The sequence below is a fragment of the Panthera tigris genome, chromosome D4 (genome assembly GCF_018350195.1).
Source record: "Panthera tigris isolate Pti1 chromosome D4, P.tigris_Pti1_mat1.1, whole genome shotgun sequence".
NCBI classification, from domain to species: domain Eukaryota; kingdom Metazoa; phylum Chordata; class Mammalia; order Carnivora; family Felidae; genus Panthera; species Panthera tigris.
The window spans coordinates 23657013-23677972 of NC_056672.1; the positions used below are offsets into that span (position 1 = coordinate 23657013).

Genomic DNA, 20960 nt, shown 5'->3' on the forward strand with positions numbered 1-20960 from the left:
AGTTTGAATGTGCATGTGAATCACTGGGGATTTTGTTAAAATTCAATAGACCTGATTCAGTAGGTCTGGAGTGAGACCTGATAGTCTGCATTTCTAACAAGCTCCCTGGAGATCCTGCTGGTGTGGGGATCAAATTTGAGTAGCAAGACTCTAAACTACAATTTGGCAAATTATTTACTGCCCATGTGTGAACCTCATGTGTTTATGAATAAAGTTTTATTAGAACACACTCACACATATTCATTTACATAACGTCTGAGGCTATTTTCCTGCTGCAATGGCTGAATTTACTATCTGGCCCCTATAGTTCACTGACCCCTGCTCTAAACCACTCTCTTTCTTTCTCCACACATATAAGCTAAGTTAATCATCGGCAGAAGCCTATGGAGGGCTGGGGGAGGTATGAGAGGGCAGAAGAGATGGAGAGTAGCTACCTGTATTATCCTCCTATTGCTGCTATTACAAATTGCCACAGAACTAATGGCTTACAACAACACATACTTACTGTCTTATAGCCCTGTAGGTTAGAAGTCTGACAAGGGGCCTCTCTGGGCTAAAAATCAAGACATCAGCACAGCTGCATTCCTTTTGGAGGTTCTAGGGGAGAATCCATTTCCCTGCCTTTCCAGCTCCTGGAGTCCTCTGGCATTCCTTGGCTCAAGGCCCTTTCCTCCATCTTAAAGCCAGCAATATTGTGTCTCTCTGACTTCTCTGCTGTCATCACATCTCTCTCTGATCACAGCTGGGAGAAGTCCTCCGCTTTCAAGAACCCATGTGATCACATTAGGCCCAACCAGACCCAGATAATCCAGCAGCTAAACCTCCCCATCTCAAGGTTCTTAACTGAATCACATTTCCAGTGAGGTAACATTCAAAGATTCCAGGGATTAGGGTATGGACATCTTTGGAGTCTCTGCCTACCATACTACCTCAAAGCACATTCTTCAAAAGGACAATTTTCCAATAATTTCCTTACAGCATTATGTTATCATGGTTGTCTTTGCGTTATGATGGAAAGATGTCTGGTGAAGCCATATGACAGAAAATACAGAGATGGTAGTCAAAGGATTTCTCTTTTATCTGCTTCTTTTCCCAACAAACAAGGTATACAGGCTCACTACCCAAGACTAGCTTGTATATCTGCACAGGTAATATACTGCATGATTTCAGAGGATTCTCTGAAGTTGCTCAGTGCACAAACCTCACAAGCATACATGGCAGCCCTGTCCTCCATATCCTAGCTGCCTGCCCCTGAGATCAGAATTTGTCTACACTTCTAGCTATTGATCATGATTAAGCTGAATTCTTTGGAAATATTTTCTTTAGTTCACACTATAAGTAAAATAGTTTGCCCACATTAATGTGGTAAAATTAATCACTCTGATGAATTAAAATCAATCTAAAAAAGTGTAGGAAAACATAACGTAATCGCTATGGAGTAAGACCACTTGAGTGGCAAGAAACTTAAAAATAAACTCTAGTCATTCAAACTTGTGCCCAAATACAGTGTCATTTCCACAAGAACCCAAGACTGCAAGAGGGAGGGGGCATGTGAGCCCATGGCACTGGAACAAGAACGCAGGGAATGCAATAAACAGAAGGGAAGGGAGCTCTCACAGGAATATTTTTCCATTGCAGTTCAGGCCCAATGAGGAAGGTTTCATATATGAATCACTGACAACTGCCTGCTAGGCTGTTATGCTTAATCCTTCACAGTTTGAGTATGTCATGGTACTCCATAAAAAAAAGCTTATTGCATAAGCCATTCTCACTCTTCTAAGCCCATTCTTCTCAACAATGCCAGAGATCTAATAACAGGTAAGTGACCAAGAAAATATATGTGACCCAACCATTGTGTAACATTTCATTTTGCTGAAGGTCAAGACAAATTATCATGAAATCCTTAGAGATACTGTTACATGGTTCCTGGGGACAAAAGGTTTCCTTTCAGAGAAGCTTCTTAGAAGCAGAGGGTGCTGTGTTTCAATCCTCAGCTAACTTTTAGTTAATGACTCTTGCCTTTTCCCCTACCAGCTCTGCTTATTAAAAGGAGAATGCAGTCTGGAGTGTGTGCTGTCAGAATGAACAGCAGGGTCAGTCACTAATCCCAAATTGTATGCCCCCAGGATGCCTGCTACAGAGTAAGGAAATGCTTATGTTTGATTAACCTTCCAGGTAGAGAAAGGGAGGCAGCCAGGGGTCCGCAGCTACATGACATGGTATAATAGTAGTTTTAAAATATGGCATTCCCAGGGGGATGCAAGAAAAGTCACAGCAGAAGGTGCTGACTTAGTGTAACAAATGAAATTATGTCTATATAATAGTCAGTGAGCCTTTGGGGGAACAACATCACCAAACTGGGCATTCATTTTCTTCAAAATATTTGTGACAATACGATAGTCCCTTATGTCTGTCTATATGGTGCTTTATGGAGTGCATAATGCTTCAAGGGCACCACCTCATTTGATCTTCACCACTGTCCTTTGTGTCAAAGGGCTAGAATTGAAGAGCACTTTCCCAGTTAAAAAAAAAAAAAATCCCCATTAGCTGTCAATGCACTGTCTTCTTGCCCTGGCATTTTCTTTAACACTTTCTTTAAGTACAAACAATGAAGAGTGAAGAAACACCACTGGGTGGGGAAGGGGGATGTTGGGGCAGTTAGGGGATAAGATAAAACCATGCAGGAAAGACATCCCCTGAAAACATGGGTCAAAGAAAGCAGAAGGTCACTTCTATTTCTGCGGCTCCATGTACAATAAGAAAAAAGAAATCTACCAGTGTTAGGGAAATGGTTTAATCCTCTTGTTAAATGTAACATTATTTAGCTGTTCAGTTGAAAGCTGAAATTTGACATTTTGGTGAATATGAGGCCCAGGCCAATAGCTACGCTCAGTATGCTAAGAAGAGAGGACAATGGATTAATCACAGGCAGCTCTTTCATCTTTCAAAAAGTGTGTTTTTGTATTTATTGCCACTTAGCCATTGACTCCATTTCCATACAAAATCCTATTTGTCCTGCAAGACCCAGTTCATATAGCATATTCACCATGAGGTCTTCCCAGGCAGCATTGTCTGTTCTGTCTGTTCTAGTGTGCCAGTTATAGGATTACCATGTTATAAGCCATGGACAGCATGTGTTTTACATGCTCTCTTTCCTACTAGACAATGAGTTCCAAGTGGGAAGGGATAGTAAAACACCTAAAACTTTTGTAGATATTCACATTTGCAGATTAAATGAATGAATAAAATAAAGAAACCATGAGTCACTATAAAATAATCAAATCCAGTGATGCTAGGTTTGATCAAATGCATGTTGGGAAACTCATTAAATATATATTTATTTTGGGAACTTTTAAAATACAATTGTTCCTGACTCTTTAACCCAAGAGTTGTCATCATTAGCTTGATTTGATCAATTTACCACAGACCTGATGTAGATGATTAGGTAATGCATATTTTTATAATTGTTTTCTCCAGCAATCTGTGCCTGATTTATAAAATATAACTTCTTCATTCTAAGCAAAATCTGATGAAAGCAATGGTGGCTTAAAAGCCTTGTATTCCACAGGTTAATACCAACAAAGCGTATATCCCAGTAATTCCTTTTCTACTCTAGAGTCAAAGGCACCTTGAGTCTTTCACAACTGGGCTCATTAAGTCAATGAGGCTCTGAATTCTCCCCCACTTACCAGCAATGTCTTACCTCCGTGAAAACAGATGAAAATCTACTCTTTTCCACCTTGTTTACTCAGCTCAGGCACACACTGCTTAAAGCCACTCTTACAGAAAAAAATTAAGAATGCACCTTGTTGGTGCTGGATTTAATTTTCCCAGCCTAATGAAAAATATGTCTGTGATTACAAACTAAACCTTCATGCAAAAACGCAGCAAGAATCAGTCTTCTTTTAGGAGGCAAATTCCTTTGTGGGAGAACCTTAGTTTAATAAATATGCCCAAGTAGACTTCATTCTAGACAGAAAACAACCATGATAAGAAATAGTAGTGGGCACTTTTGTTTGAGTTGAGGTTGTAATTTCAAACAGAAATATGGCAGCGAATTCCTTAGAAAGGAGAACTTGCTGGAATCTTAACTTCTCAGTCATCAAAGGGCATCTGGACATTTGTCTTTATCTCTGATTTTCTGCTCTGCTATTTGTTACCCTGATAACAGTGTGTTTTATGGCTGCTCTCCATTAGTCAGTGCTATAGTTTTATGAGCCATGCAGAGAAAGTGAAGGAGGCGCTCAGCCTCCTTCAGAGTGTTATTTTGCTGTTGTTCGTTTTCAAAGGAATTCTGACTATCACCTTTGTTCAGTCAAAGTGGGAAGGGGAGTGTTTTATTATTGGGCAACCCCAAACTGTAGCAGTTGCTTGGACCCAAACCATGTCTTAAATTTGAAAAAGATGATAAAAAAGCAGTCTTAGCTATCTAAATAACTATGAAACCTTCATGACTTATTTCTCAAAAGAAAGAAAAGAAAGGGGAAGAAATAAGCACATGGCAGAGTATTGTTCCTTTCCTTTTTTTAAAAAAAAGAGGCCTTGAAATATGTTTTAAAATATTTTATGAGGTCACACTAAAAAAAGAGTAATTGGAAGAAAAATTCTGCTTGTCTAAGCGAAGAGCACATTTGTAGCGGTAGGGTAAATGTTTTATCGATTGAGAAGCTGGGAAACTCAAGTCATTACTCACCATGGGCTAAAGAATAATTGCTAATGCTCTGGCGGAAAGATTAAAAACAGTTTCTGGAAGTATTTCTTACAATGATCAATGGTGTATCATCCCAGGCCATTGGATCTTCAATAACATTTTTCCCTTTTGGGATACAATCAATTTTTATAATATGATTCATTTGCCAGTGGGCATGCTTTCTTCATACGATGAAAAGGCACTTATGCATCTTATATTGTTGAAAAGTAATCTTATACAGCCAAAGATCAGGCTGCGGTATAGAAGACTCACTTGAATCTATCTCTATTTTAAATGGGTTTGGGAAATCATCTGGGGTGGGGAGCGGGGGTTGGGGAGACAGTTGCTAGCTTCTTTGTTATTGTTTTGTTAACCCTTTAAGAATGCATTTAGCACACTCTGACAGCAGTCATAATCATCATAGCACAAGGGTAGTGATGGAGGAGGGTGCTATTTTAGATGTGAACATATGCCACAGTAAGCTTGACTCATTTGCAACACTAATTACCATGGCAGCACTCTCAGGTCAAGGGTTGCCTTACAGCTGTCTACTGGCTGCACACATCTGACAAGGTCTTCAGCATCCTGTGGCAAAGCTCAACTTTGGTCCACTGCTGCTGAATCCATCAATTCATCTCTGCTTTAATAAGTAACAGCTTTAGTCATGAGAGGATGTGCTCATTCCAAAATTTCTCCCTGGAGAGAAGGCATTGAAGGCTCGCACACAGTGACCTCTCAGGATCTATTTTGACATTGGACTTGGCCCCATCACCAGGGTCTCCCCTGGTCTCCCCTCAAATGAAGAGGCCAAAAAAATAATAATAAATAAAATAATAATAATAATAATAATAATAATAATAATAATAATAGAGTCAAGCTTAGGAAGTGGTCAAATGTTCTACTAAAGGGTAGCATGCACCCGCAACCTGGAATTTTGTTTGAATCTGGGAACAATGGCTTTTATTAAATTACATAAAGGTTAATCCTCCTTCTGCTTATGGCAGAGTCTCCTCACTCAACACCCTGGCTCTGCACCCAAGAAACTGTACATCCAAAATTAAAACAAATTTTGTTTAATTTAATTAAAAAACTAAAATAAAATTTTGAAAATATGGTTTAGATTACCTATATTTTAAGTATCTCCTTGTTTGATGGTGAGATTATTTATACCCAACCTGTTCCTGACCTAAAAAAATTTGTTTTCATGTGAATAGTTAGTATTGTATAGATAGTATTTTTCATTTTTATGTAACTCTATTGTATATATTTGGTGAACCAAGTCATTAGTTTTCCTATCTCTTTTTTCTTCTTTTCAAAGAGAAAATTTTTCTTATTTAAAAAAATTAATGTTTATTCATTTTGAGAGAGAGAGAGAGAGAGAAACAGAGTGTGAGCAGGAGAGGTGAAGAGAGAGAGACAAACACAAAATCCGAAGCAGGCTTCAGGCTTTGAGCTGTCAGCACACAGCCCAACATGGGGCTCGAACTCATGAACCACGAGATCATAACCTGAGCCAAAGTTGGAAGCTCAACCAAGTGAGCCACCCAGGTACCCCTAAAAACTTCCTTGATATTAAGAAAAACAAAAATTAAGAGAAAAATAGCATATCTAAAATGATTTAGAGATTTTACTGAATAAAAAAAAAAGCTCTTGTATTCCTTAATAATGTCAATTCAAGATTAGTCTTCTGAAAGGGAATCAACCTTCTCATCACCATGAAAGTTAAATTGAGCACTTACTTCTTGCAAGGCACTAAGTAAATGCTAAATATATATATTTATAACAAACATTCTATGAGGTAGACTAGTATTATTATCTACATTTTGTACAAAAGAGGAAATCGAGACCTAAAGAGGCTAAGTAACACTAATCATGGCTATATAGGTGGGTCATGGTAGAGGGGCTAAGAATACAACCAGTTCTACTTTGAAGGCAGGGCTCTTAGCTACCTTACTATGTTTCATCATCATAAATCTTATTAGCCCCCAATTTCTTAAGAGTATGGGTAAAATCATGTGAGTTGATTTATACATCTAAATCTAGAACTCAAGACCTTCCATAACCTACTCCCAGTGAACCACCATTCCAGTGTTACCTTTAGTGACTAATACCCTGTGAATCTTATATTCCTGCCAAAATGCGCTTTTTGCTATTATGTCTACTAATGCCTATTATCTTTCCTCCTACTCAGCTTTACTTACGCTATTGCAAACATCCCCAGTTGACCTTGTCAGAAGTTTTTTGTCACCATTACTAACTTCTACTTCTCTTGTTTTGTACTACCCTCAGAGTAATTTGTGTTTCCTTATATTACAGTCACTTACATGTGTCATATATTTTATTGTATATTTGCATCCTTCTTGGTGCAGCACCATGCAAGGTTCACAATAAGTTCTGAATTAAAGTTTGCTGAATGAATGAATAAAAAGTATATATAGTAACATCAGTTCATGGAATAACTGATTCCTGATGGGAAAAGTCCATTTTAAACAATTTCTAGATGTGCCATGGATGTGATTACTCATCTAGAAATAATAGGGAAAGTTCATTTTAAGCTATTTCTAGGTATGCAGATCATTTCTATAACAAAATTTTAGATTTTTTAACCTAGTTGAGTTTTAATCCAACCTTGGTCTTTGGGTAGTTGTATCAGTTTGCTAAGGCTGCCATAACAAAATATGCAGCCTACATGGCTTATGTAATAAGAGAAATTTATTTTCTCATATTTTGGAGGATAGAAGTCCAAGATCTTCTGAGGCCTCTCTACTTGGCTTGCAGACGGCTGTCTTCATGCTGTAACCTCACAGGTTTTTTCTCTATGCATGCACATTCCTGGTGTTATCTTGTGTATCCAAATCTCCTCTTTTTATAAGGTCACCAGTCAGATTGGATCAGGGTGCAATAACAGTCTCATTTTAACTTAATTACCTCTTCAGAGGCCTGATCTTCAAATACAGTCACATTCTGAGGTGTGGGGGGGTCAGGGATTCAACATATGAAATTTGGGGAGAAACAATTCGGCCCATAGCATATAGCTTTTGGAAACAGATAGAAGGCACTATATTAGGATGACAGCATTAATAAGTAAAAAATGGTTACTTCTCAGAGTGGCTGACATCCTAAACATACAAACACTTTATAATTTCTGGTCTTATAATGCAGCCTTAGCCTTAAAGAGTGGGCCATTTTGTTTGATGGTGAATCTGTCAGCAAATTTAAAATGCCTGAATTATACAATTTATAGTGAACAAAGTGAAAACCCAAGGCAATTTCAATTATAGGGCAATTCATCAACTATAAGGAAGAGTCTCAGAACACAGATTGAATTATGGTGAGCAGGGTAGTGTATGCAAAATTCTTCCTCCAATATAAACTTAGGAGGGTCTCTGCAGAATGGTATAACAAAGCATGGCTATTTCCATAATTGCATTTGCTCCAGCTCTTGGGTCAGCACACTTTCGATGCTCCAACGAAGTAGAAAAGAGCTCATAGATTTTCAAGGCTGCAACTCAAGCCAGAGGTATGCTGTTAACAGTTCAAGACAGGAGAAAATTGTAATATATGGCCTCCAAATTTATACTCTTCCTGACCCAGGTAATGAAACATGAACCACACATCCAGCTTTTGATAAAGTAGTGCTCACTTGGGCGGTGAGGGACTGCAGGTAGATATTTATTTCTTTGGCTGCCATCCTAACTTGTCCTTGACTGGCAAGGCTTTCACATTAACCCTTTTCTCAGAGGATTCTGAGGAAGTTGGCTCCTGGAGATGAAATCTTATTACATTTACCACCCATCCTTCAGGTTTCCATTTGCTTATAATTATCTCAGTGCTGTGTTCCTGTATATTATTGCTGCTGTTACACTGATACCGTCTTGTTGAGTGATTAAAAATAGCCCAATGAAGAAGGGGAAACAATTTTTGCAATATATTCAGTCAGCCTCCAGTAAGTAAAAAGTAGGCTGTCAGAATTTCCCATCTCATAGATGCGCCTGACCCTCTGGTTGACCCTAGACTAAGCCACTATTCCACTTTCACATTACATGATAACATGGAAAATTCACTGACCCAGTTTTTGAGAATTAAGAGAACGATGACTGCAAAGTGATATAAAATGGAAAGCTTTAGAAACACTAAATAACCATGACCATGATTAATGGAGTATGGCAATAAAATATTACTTACTGGACCAGAAGAAAGAAATTATGGTGGGTGAAGGCGGTGAGAAGAGGAGAAAAAGGAGAGGAAAGAGCAAAGGAGAGTCTGAGGATGGATATTGGCAGTGCTTTTCCAGTTCCTCTTGATACAGATGGACTGAATCAAGCATAAAAATATTCCCGTAGCATGAGCTTTAAAGTGAAACATAAGACTTAACTCCAGGGAAGAATGAGTGTGTGTGTGTGTGTGTGTGTGTGTGTGTGTGTGTTAAAAGTGGGATGAAGGAAGGTGTCAATTTTGGACTCAATATCTAAAGGAGTGAAACTTAAAGGAGGGGCTCCACACTGGGCATCTTTGGGGGAATAATGAATGAGGCCTGACACTCACTTCTTCATGGAAGGGGGCACTGGTCCAGAAACAGAAAGAATGAAAACCAATGAAAGTCCAATGAATGAAGGAGTAGTTTGGTCTTCTAGGAGAAAAAGGTTACAACTTTGTTTTTTAGGTTTTGTTTTTTATTTTTTTTATTTGTTAATGTTTTTTTTTTTTTGTTTTTTTTGTTTTTTTTTAAATTTTTTTTTCCAACGTTTTTTATTTATTTTTGGGACAGAGCGAGACAGAGCATGAACGGGGGAGGGGCAGAGAGAGAGGGAGACACAGAATCGGAAACAGGCTCCAGGCTCCGAGCCATCAGCCCAGAGCCTGACGCGGGGCTCGAACTCACGGACCGCGAGATCGTGACCTGGCTGAAGTCGGACGCTTAACCGACTGCGCCACCCAGGCGCCCCTTTTTATTTGTTAATGTTTACTTATTTTTGATATAGAGAGAGACAGAGACAGAGTACAAGTGGGGGAGGGGCAGAAATAGAGGGAGACATAGAATCTGTCTCCAGGCTCCAGGATCTGAGCTGTGGGGCTCAGACTCATGAGCTGTGAGATCATGACCTGAGCTGAAGCCGGATGCTTAACCAACTGACCCACCCATATGCCCCAAAGGGTTATAACTTTGTCAAGTCCAGGGTACCTGATGGCTCAGTTGGTTGAGTGTCCAGCTCTCGATTTCTCCTGACAACACAGATTCTGCTTGGGATTCTCTCTCTCCTTCTCTCTGCCCCTTCCCTGCTAATTCATTCTCTCTCTCTCTTTCTCTCTCTCTCTCTCTCAAAATAAATAAATAAATAAATAAGCATAAAAAAATTTAAAACAATTTTTTTTTTTTGGAAAGCCCAGTGGCTCGGCCTCCGGGGAGGCTGCTTGCCCAGGGGCTGGAGGGTTTGTCTTCAAGAAATTGCACATGGGAGCACACAGCCCTAACTGGGCTGGCACAGAGGCAGCAGAGCTATGGCTGCAGCTGGACATCACCTCAGCATCTCGGCAACTAGGAGAACAAAAGACCATGGAAGGTGAGGGCAGATTCCAGGCTCACTGTCTGTCTCCTGCCACAAAAGCTAAAGGGAGGGCTTGGGGGACTCCCGCCAAATGAGAAAAGGGTTATGCCTGGTAGTATGGGCCTTGTCACCATCAGTTCCCCCTGGCTCTACCATTAAAGTTATGCTAGAATTCACTAACACAGGGCTGATCAAGAGATATGATATCACATAACGTTAATTGAACATGGAAACACAAACTCAGGGCTAAGTTTAGTGACTAGCCAATGTATGCATTTAAGTCTGTTATATAACTTCTCTGATCCTCAGGTTATTCATAGCAATGGGGATGATAATAATTGCCTCATAGAAGTTTTGAAATTATATAACTGAAAGCCTAATACAAATATTTGTTGAGCACCTGTTTATGTGCCTGGAACTGAATATGAATTGCAGATTCAACCATACAAAAAGAAGGCAAAGCCTTGGCCCTAATGAGGTTCAGAAGCTTATCCTGGAGTAAGGGCATATGCTATTTAGTGCTCAACAATACTTAATTGCTTATTCCCCCTCACAGTTAGGTTGGGGCTTTGGGACTGGGTTCCGGCAACGGAATGTAGGAGGATGCAATGTGAGGCACTTCTAGGCTTGGCTCTCAGAAAATATCCTGCAGAGGGCATCTGGATGGCTTAGTCAGTTGAGCATCCGACTTCAGCTCAGGTCATGATCTCATGACTCGTGAGTTCAAGTCCCACATCGGGCTCTCTGCTGTCAGTGCGGAGCCCCCTTCGGATCCTCTGTCCCCCCACCCCTGCCTATACCCAGCTCATGATCTGTCTCAAAAATGAATAAACATAAAAAAAAAGAAAACATCTTGCATAACCATGCAGCCCTTCCTTTTGTTCCACTATGATTGTGGAAGCCATGTGTTGTAAAACTACAGATACATATGTGCTACCTGATCTGCACCTAACTGTGGTGGGAGCCAAAACTAAACTTTATCATGTTGAGCCACTGAGTTTTTAGACTTTGTCAGCCACCATAGCCTACCTTAGCCTATCTCTCTAGAGAACCTGAGGCCAGCCTGTCTGGCCTGCCCTATGAGCAAGCTTGGAAGTAGATCCTCCTCCAGTGGAGTCTTGAGACTACTGTAGCCCTGGCTGACACCTTGGGAGACCCTGAGCTAGAGGTACTCAGCCAAGCTGTGTGCAGATTCCTGACCCACAAGAATTGAGATAATAAATATTTTACTCTTCTAAGTTTCTAAGTTTGGGGGTCATTGTTACACAGCAATAGAACACCAATACAGTGCTCCATTTGGCAGCACATATACTAAAATTGGAATGATACAGAGAAGATTAGCATGGCCCCTGCACAAGGATAACATGCAAATTCGTGAAGCATTCCATATTGAAAAAAAATAAATACAAATACACCTGTCCATCAATAGGTTAGTGGATAACCAAACTGGTATATCCATTCACTGAAATGCAACTCAGCAATAAAAAAGAATTAACTGTTGAACTACAACATGGATGAGTCCCCAAATAATATTTAGATAATTAGAAGCCAGACAAAAGAGTACATACTGTAAGATTCAACTGATGTAAAATCTAGAAAATGCAAACTAATCTAGTGTGGAAGAAAAGAGATCAGTGACTACCTGGGATTGGGGTGAGTGGGACAAGAATGAGTGGAAGCACACAAAAAGATGACAAAGAAGCATGAGGAAACTTTAGAAAGTGATAGCTATGTTCACCCATCTTGATTGTGGTGATGGTTTCACAGGTGTAAACACGCCAAAACTTAAAATATTTGTTGTTTATTGCATGCTAATTATAACTCAGTAAAGCTGCATACCTGTGTCCAGCCGTACAACTCTAAAATCATTGATTTTGTTTGAAGAAGTGATTTTTGTTTCAGCACCTTGATCCAATGGTGCACTCTTCCCCTAACCTTGCATTTGCACAAACCAGCACCCTCATAATCTTGTGTGTGTGTCTCCCTGTTAAAGAGGCACCCTCAAATATACCTACTTTCTTTCAAAGTAATGACCAGTTAAAAGTGATTGTCAATCCCCTGGTCCCAGGTTTGTGGGCATTTCACTTACTCTATGGCATTGACCTTCCCCTTCACAATCCTACCCCCAAAGCAAAACTAGAGGCTCCCAAGCTTACGCATTCCCAACAGCCAAGGAAGCTTGTCAGAGTGAACAGATGAGAGTTTGCTCAACCAAGTTTATTAACAATGTAAAGAATAATCAAGCAAGACTGCATTCTGTACATTGTAGGGACTGCAGGGAAAAAAACAAAACTCTCAGAAACCTTAGCCCACAGAGCTCTAAATCAGGCACCATGTGCACCTTTTCAGACCTCTTTAATATGGCTTGTTGGTTGTTTTGCTTTCTGATATGAACAGCTGTGTTTATTTCTAATATTCCCCCATTCATTTCTTTAACTACCCACACCTTTGCCAGCTATCTGAAGAGTCACCATAACAGAAAGCATACATGATGCAGGCATGAAATATAAAAGTAGCTAAAATTTTGGTATGATTTTAACCTTCCAAAGTACATATTCAAGCACTTGAAACCTTTAGTGGCTGACTAAGCTTCTAGAAGCCATAACTTAGAAGATACCCAATGCATTTTATAATGAATGAATTAGTGGATCATTTGATTTCAGCGGAGCTGAACACCATTCAATGGTTTTAATTATGTCCTGATTAAAGAAATTACATTTATTATTTGTAGAATTTGCCAAGGAAATGGTGCCAAATAACATTACACACACACACACACACACACACACACACACACACACACAAATAAACACACATATTATAGACACGGCAGTTTACAAATCCTTATTTACTTTATACTTTTTATGATGAAAATCCTATTACAAGGTTGTCAACAAACCCTGTTATATCTCACTCCTTGAAAAAGACTTGCTGGAAGTCCCTTGAATATTTTGAGATGCCCAGGATTTCTGGGTAACAGTATTACTTTCTGATACTCTCAAATTTTTTTCTCCCAGTTTGGAGATTGAGAACTGAAGTAGGGTATATCCAACTCATCAATGGCTTCCCCTAACATCTCATTCTCTCCTGATATCTACCTTATTTGTTTACTTTTCTTTCCTTCCTCTAGCCATCTAACACCATAGCAACTGTCTTTAGCCCTTCAGGGCCCTCCTGGTTTTAAAAAGACTCAGAGAGGTCTGTGGCAGGCCACTGATGAAATGTACAACCCCATGCTGTTTTCTAGTATCGGTCTCATCTGAAAAATAGAATGAGTTTAAAGTAAGAGCCACATGGGAATTAAGGAATGAGGACTTGGTGAATCAGAGGGCAGAAGTCTACTAGATAAGAGGTGGGGCTCTGAAGTTTAAATCAACACAGATGAAAAGAGGAGAATCAGTTCCCAGGAAAGAAAAAATGAAGGGCTGCTGCTCTATACTTGGAAAATTATGAAAAGAAGTAAATGATGTCTGAATTCTAGCTCTATTACTGAAAGCTATATGACCTGTCTCAATTTCCTCATCTACCAAAAAAAAAATCATAATATTTACCTTATAGTATCTACTGATGCCTCAAATCTGACATGTTGTAAATAAGATATAGTGCATAAATATTTTAGAATAGTTCCCAACACATAATAACTAGAAAATGATGCAGTTTTTCTGTAGTATTTTCCAAAGTTTGCAAAGAGGAAAACTTATTTTATGGGACATTATTTGGAATTACGTGAAAAATAGTTCTGTGGTCAAATTATAATATATGGAGTTAAATAATTTTAAATTGTTTTTATTAATTTGGGGCCTCTGAAAACAATTAATAGCCTAATATCTATTGGGGAGATATTATATTTAGCATATCCCAAATTTATTGAACCAAAGGACAATTTTGGCTACATTCTGTGGAACACTCATTGGCAGTGGTTAATTATCTAATGGAAGACAAAGAATTTACTTAGGATAAATTTGCAAATGAGAAAGTTTAGCTTTGACAAGTGTGTTCATTTCTAGAAAGACGCTAGTTTTAATTTTAGCTTTCATGCACTTTCTATTTTAATGTCTAATATTACATTACATAGTTTTATTATTTAATAAATATGAGATAAATATTAGAGGCACCATAATCTTTCAATGCTCAGGACTTCTAAAAGGTCTTAATTTAGCCCAGCTCTTTGAGAAAAACTGGTCTAGTATAGTTTGAATATACTTCCATAGGATTAGTAAATAAGAGGACCTAGTAAATAAATAGTAAGTATCATTCATAGAAATTAGAGAACTCTGAGCAGTAATGGACTTTCATAATAAAGGGTCAATTCACCAAGAAAGCATAGCAACCCCAAATGTGTATATACCCAAAAAAGCTGGAAGGGAGGGCTCCCACCCCAGTGCACCCAAAGAGGAAATTTGCCTTATAATGAATCAAGCCTGGAGTCTCACCCATACTTGATTCAGATGATATTTAAATGAGATTTTTAGAATTGGAGTTGATATTGGAATTTGTTAAGGCTTTTGGGGCTATTAAATGCATTTTGCACATGAGAAGTACATGGATTTAGGGGAATCACAGGGAGGAATGTTATGGGTTGAGAACCCCCAAAATTCCTACATTGAAGTCCTAACCCACAGTGCCTCCGAATGTGGCTGTATTTAGAGATAGGGTCTTTAAACGGGTAATTAAAGTTAAATGAGGTCATTGGGATGGACCCTAATCCAATGTGACTTTACAATGATGCCTTTACAAGAAGAGGAGATTAAAACATCCAAAATCCATTCATAAATCAAGAAGAGAGGCCTCAAAAAGGAAAAAAAAAAATACCAATACCTTAATCTTGGCCTTTTAGCCTAGACAAGTGTGACAAAATATCCCTCTGTTGTTTGAGCCACTCAGTCTGTGGCTAGCAACTAGAAAACTAATATAAATCCAAAATACATGAAGTAAAACTGATAGAACTGAAAAGAGAAATAGAGTATCCACAGTTAGAGCTGGAGACGTCAACACACCTCTTTTAGTACTGGATAGAACTAGTCAACAGAAAACCAGTATGGATATAAGAATTGAATAATATTATCAACTTATATGTAATTGACATTTATACTCTAAATTGTCATTGTGCTTATAAATTGACATGTAAAAAATGCCACCAGACAATAGCAGAATACATGGGAATTCTTTTTAAGTACACATGGAGTATTCACCAAGATAGATCATACTATGTGTCACAAAACAAACATTAATACATTTCAAAAGACTGAAATAATAAAAAAAAATGTGTTTTCTGATCATAATGGAATTAAATGAAATCAATAGCAGAAAGATAACAGAAAAGTCTCCATAATGGTGGTTAAACAATGCTTCTAAACAATCTATGAGTCAAAGAAGAAGTATCAAGGGAAATTTTAAAAAATGTTTTGAACTGAATAGAAATAAAAATACAATGCATAAAAGTTTTTTAGAATGAAGCTAAATCAATGTTTAGAAGATATTTTTAAATATCATTAAATACTTATATTACAAAAGAATAAAGATCTCCAATCAACAATATAAGCTTTTACCTTAAGAAAACAGACACAAAAAAGTAAATTAAATCCAAATCAAGTACAAGAAAGAAACAATAAAGTTAGCAACAGAAATTAATAAAATTAAAAACAAAAATAAAATATTAGAGAAAATCAATGAAACTAAAATCTTTTTTAAAAAATAATAAAATTGATAATCTTCTAGAAATACAGTCAAATTAAAAAGAGAGAAACACAAAATACCAGTAAAGGAATGATATAGGAGATGTCGCTATAGACCATAATGGCTTTAAAAGGATAATAAGTGAATACTAAAACAACTCTACACACGTAATTCAACAACTTAGGTGAATCAAATTCCTCAAAAACCGTGAGGGAACAAAACTCTCTGAAGATGAAGTTGATAAGAATCCTTAACTATTAAAGAATTTAAATTGTAGTTTAAAATACCCAAAAAAGAAATTTGCAATCCCATATTATCCTACTAGGAGATCCTATTAAACATTTAAGAAGAATTAACACCCATTCTAAACAGTATCTTTCAGAAAATAGAAGAGCCAGAAAAACTTCCCAAATAATCTTTTTAAGTCCAGCATTATCCTGACACCTACACAGGACAAAACACTTCAAGAACAGAATTCTGTAGAACAATATCTCTCATTATCATAAATACAAAAACTTCTCAACCAAATATTACTAAATTACTAAATTGAATTCAGGAATACATCATACATACACACACACACACACACACACACACACACACAGAGAATAATAATAGGCTATAATCAAGTAGGATTTATCCCAGGAATGTAAAACTGGCTTAATATTTGAAAATCACTCAAGGTTGGGGCACCTGGGTGGCTCAGTGGGTTGAACGTCCGACTTCAGCTCAGGTCATGATCTCAGGGCTTGTGAATTTGAGCTCTGCAGCAGGCTCTGTACTGACAACTCAGAGCCTGGAGCCTGCTTTGGATTCTGTGTCTCCCTCTCTCTCTGCCCCTCCCCGGCACATACTCTGTCTCTGTCTCTGTCTCTCTCTCTCTCTCCCTCTCTCAAAAATAAATAAACGTTAAAATTTTTTTTTAATGAAAAAATCACTCAAGGTAATCCACCACATTAATATCCTATAAGAGTAAAATCCACATGATCCTATCAATAGATGTAGAAAAAAACATTTGACATAATTCAACATTCATTCTGGAGAAAAACTCTCAAGAAACTAGGAATACAAAAGGACTACAACTTCATAAAAGCCATCTATAAAAAACATACAGCCAAGATCACACTTAATGATCTTGTGAAAGATTTTGTGAAAGTGAAAGACTGCTTTCCCCGCAAGATTAGGAGGAAGGTGAAGATGTCCACTCAATACCCCTATTTAACATCATACTGGAAGGCTCTGCCATTGCAATAGGCAAAAAATATATTTAAAAGGTACACATATCAGAAAGAAAACATTAAAACTGTCCCTATTTGTAGATAGCATGATTATCTATGTAGAAAATCAAATAGAATCTACAAAAAAGACAAAACAAAACTAAACTAAAACTAAAGATGAGTTTAGTGATCATACACATAGTGAATACAGACGCAAAAATTTCTTTGTATTTCTATATACTGACAATATACAATTGGAAGCTGAAATTTTTTTTGGAAACTGAAATTTTAAAAATAGATATTTATAATGTCTCTAAAGAAAGAAATACATAGCTAGAAAACAAACAAAACATATTCAGTTCTTAGATGTGGCACCAAAAGCCATAAAGTGCTGATGAAAGAATTCAGAGCTCTAAATAAACGGTGACATACCATGTTCATGGATGGGAAACCTCAACATAATAAAGATTTTCATTTTACCCAAATTTATTTATATAGCTAAGGAACATAATCCCAATCAAAATCCCAGAAGGATTTGTATACATATAGACAAACTGATTCTAAAATTTATATACAGTGGTAAAGGAAGTAAAATAGCTAACCCAATTTTGAAAAAGAAAAGTTGGAGGAATCACATTATTCCATTTTATAAATTTCTATGAACCTACAGTAAACTGGGGTGCCTGGATGGCTCAGTTGGTTGAGCATCTGATTCTTGATTTCAGCTCAGGTCACAATCTCATAGTTGGTGAGATCAAGCCCCACATCAGGCTATGTGCTGACTGAAGAGCCTGCTTGGAATTCTCTCTCTTTCCCTCTCTCTCTCTCTCTCTCTCTCTGCTCCTCCCCTGCTCATGCTGCCTCTCTGCCTCGCTGTCTCCTCAAAACAAACAAACATTAAAAGAGAGAGAGAGAGAGAGAGAGAGAAACTACAGTAATCAGTGTAATATTAGCCAAAAGATAAATATATAGGTTATTGGAACAGAAGAGTGGAAAAACATACACAAAACAGCCATTTGATTTTAAACAGACATGCAAAAGCAATTCAATGGAGAAATAATAATCTTTTCAACAAATGGTATTAGAACAGTTGGACATCCACCTGCTAAACAAACAAATGAACAAACCTTGATCTAAACCTTATAATTTATATAAAATGTTAAACTCCTAAGGATCATAGATATGTTTAAAATTAAATTAAAACACTTAAAGCATAGGAGAAATTTTCATGACCTAGAAGTAGGCAAAGAGTTCTTAGATGCGGCAACAAAACATGATCTATAAAAGAAGAAATTGATAAACTGGATGTATACAAATTAAAAATTTATGCTCTATCAAAAACATTGTTATAGGAATGGAAAGATATAATATTCAAGGATACAATATTGCAGTTTACATACCTGAGAAAGGACTTGTATCTAGAATATGTAAAGAACTCTCAAACCTTAACAGTAAGGTAAAAAGCAACCCAAACGAAAGTATTCAAGTCTTGAACAGATAGAAAAGGGGCTATATGGATGAAAAATCAGTACATGAAAATATATTCATCATCATTAGCCATTAGAAAAATTGAAATTAAAACCAGAATGATGTATTCCTACATATCTATTGGAATGATAAAGTAATACTAATAATACCAAATACTGTCAGGGATGAGGAGCACCTGGAACTTTCATACATTGCTCTTGGTGATACAAAACGGTACACTCATTATGCAAAAAACAGTCTGGCATTTTTTCCTAAAATTAAATACATATTTATTATGTCACCCAGAGATTTTACTCTTGGGTATTCACTCATATTTTCCTAAAGCAGTGAACATAAAGGACTGAGCTGCTGAATATGGCAGGGCCAAAAATAGGAAGGGATGATAGTTTTGATATTCATAAACTGATGAACAAACAGAAGTTTGGCTAGGCTAACAACCTGCCCAGGGTCACATGGAGAGTAAATGGCAAAAGTATATTCAGATCTGAGCCATTTATTTTTTTTATCAATCAAATGGTTGATTGATCTTTATGACACAAACCAACATGTTTGACGACTCCATATTCAGTATATAATTAATTTTCTTTTCACTGAGCTATGCTTTTTGTTGTGACAGAAGCCAGTCTATCCAGAGAATTAAACTGTCATTTTCCACCTCTATGACTTCCCTTCCAGGTTTTGGCAGGAATGTGAATTTAAAGTGAACATATCATAAAGATACATGACCAAGTCATTGTGACCATGATGATCATTCTTTGGGACCGGTACTGATTCCGCAGCAGTTCTAAGTACAGATCATGAGAACAAATTTTGTACTTGGATCAGACACAGTGCCACCTACCTCAGCAGTCACAAAGGCAATAGGGATTTGAAGGATTTATCTCAATAATAAAACAGAAAACACTTCAGTTTCAGTTCATTAAACATCATTTCATATTGGTATAACAAGTTTTTAAAAGATTCCAGAGGTTATTTATATTTTTAGGATCGTCTTCAAATTCTTGTTTGAGTCATTTATTTTAAGCTCTGTGGCTTTTCCATCGTCGTATTTTAGAGAGATGGGAAGTTCTTTTGTTAGAGATCTTCTGTTGAGGTGTCAGAGCAGGAGGGACCACATTATGATTTTTGTGGGGCCTGGGCACTTTTGCCTTCATAGGCCCCTTCTTTCATAATAATATTAATTTCAAATCTTACTTTTGATATAACTTTAAGAATTTTAAGATTTTATTTTTTTAAGTAATCTTTAAACCTAATGTGGGGTCTGAACCCACAAGCCTGAGATCTAGAGTCCCAAGTTCTAACAACGGGGCCGGCCAGGTGCCCCAGCTTTGGATATAACCTTAAATATTTTAATTGTTTTCCTACTTTAGGCGAAATTTAATAGATTTTTCAGGGACCCTAAAATTTTAATTTTCTTTAAATTTTCATTTGAAGAAAATGAAACTTTTTCTTCAATTTCAAAGGTGTGTTTTCTCTCCTGATTTTAAAAGAAATTAAAAAATTTTTATGGTCCCCTAATGTGTTGAGGGTCATCAGCAATATGCCTATTGTGCCTAATGGATAAACTGTTCTTGCAAGCAATCCAAACATTGGGACAATCCTATACATTTCTTAGAGAGAGGGCATGATAGTGGTATTACAAAAATGATAATACTTCTGACTCCAGTCAGCTTAAATCAGATCTTCAGGGAAAGGGTTAACACATAGTTATCACATTGCTATAGGCAAACACATTTGAGTCTATGGATCTTGACATTTTCTTTTCAGGAAAACAAATTCATTCCCTTCATCCACACTCAAACACTATAAATTGCCAAGTGAGAATGAAAAGAGAACAAATAATGAAGGGAGCAGACCCTAGCTTTCTGGGAAGCTGTCAATCAATTATACAGCTTCCTTTCTCTGTTGCTGCAGCTATTGGACCAACTGAGCTCCCTGAGCTGTAGTAATCAGCAGTAGCTGGGTGGGCAGATCATTACTTGCATCCCCTACAGGGCAGAGCGAAACTGGTATTTTCCACTTGCAGACATCACTATTCTTTATCAAGACTATATCACCCCTCTAACTGGGAAATGTTACCATGAATCAACCTTTGGTCACACCTCTCAGATATCATATGAATGTATTTAATCTGCAGTTCTCTTTAGTCATTTTCTCTATTTCCCACTTGTGTGCCTTTATTCATGTGTTCTTTCTGCCTCAAATACTCTTTCCCCTCTTCCATTTATCAGCCTCCTAGCCAACCTTCAAGACCCAGGCTCCAAAGCCACCTATTCTTTGGCTGCTTTCCAGATCCTTGCTCTCAGAATTAATATTTCTTTTCTTTCTATATAAATTCTAGTT

The 20960-nt window shown here is 37.4% G+C and overlaps 1 non-coding gene across 1 annotated transcript; it reads left to right on the forward strand.

Moving 5' to 3' along the window:
* Positions 1–11523: 11523 nt before the first annotated feature.
* Positions 11524–11630, forward strand: LOC122233366. The gene has a single exon (XR_006210915.1). It is a non-coding gene; the product is annotated as a U6 spliceosomal RNA (small nuclear RNA).
* Positions 11631–20960: the final 9330 nt, after the last annotated feature.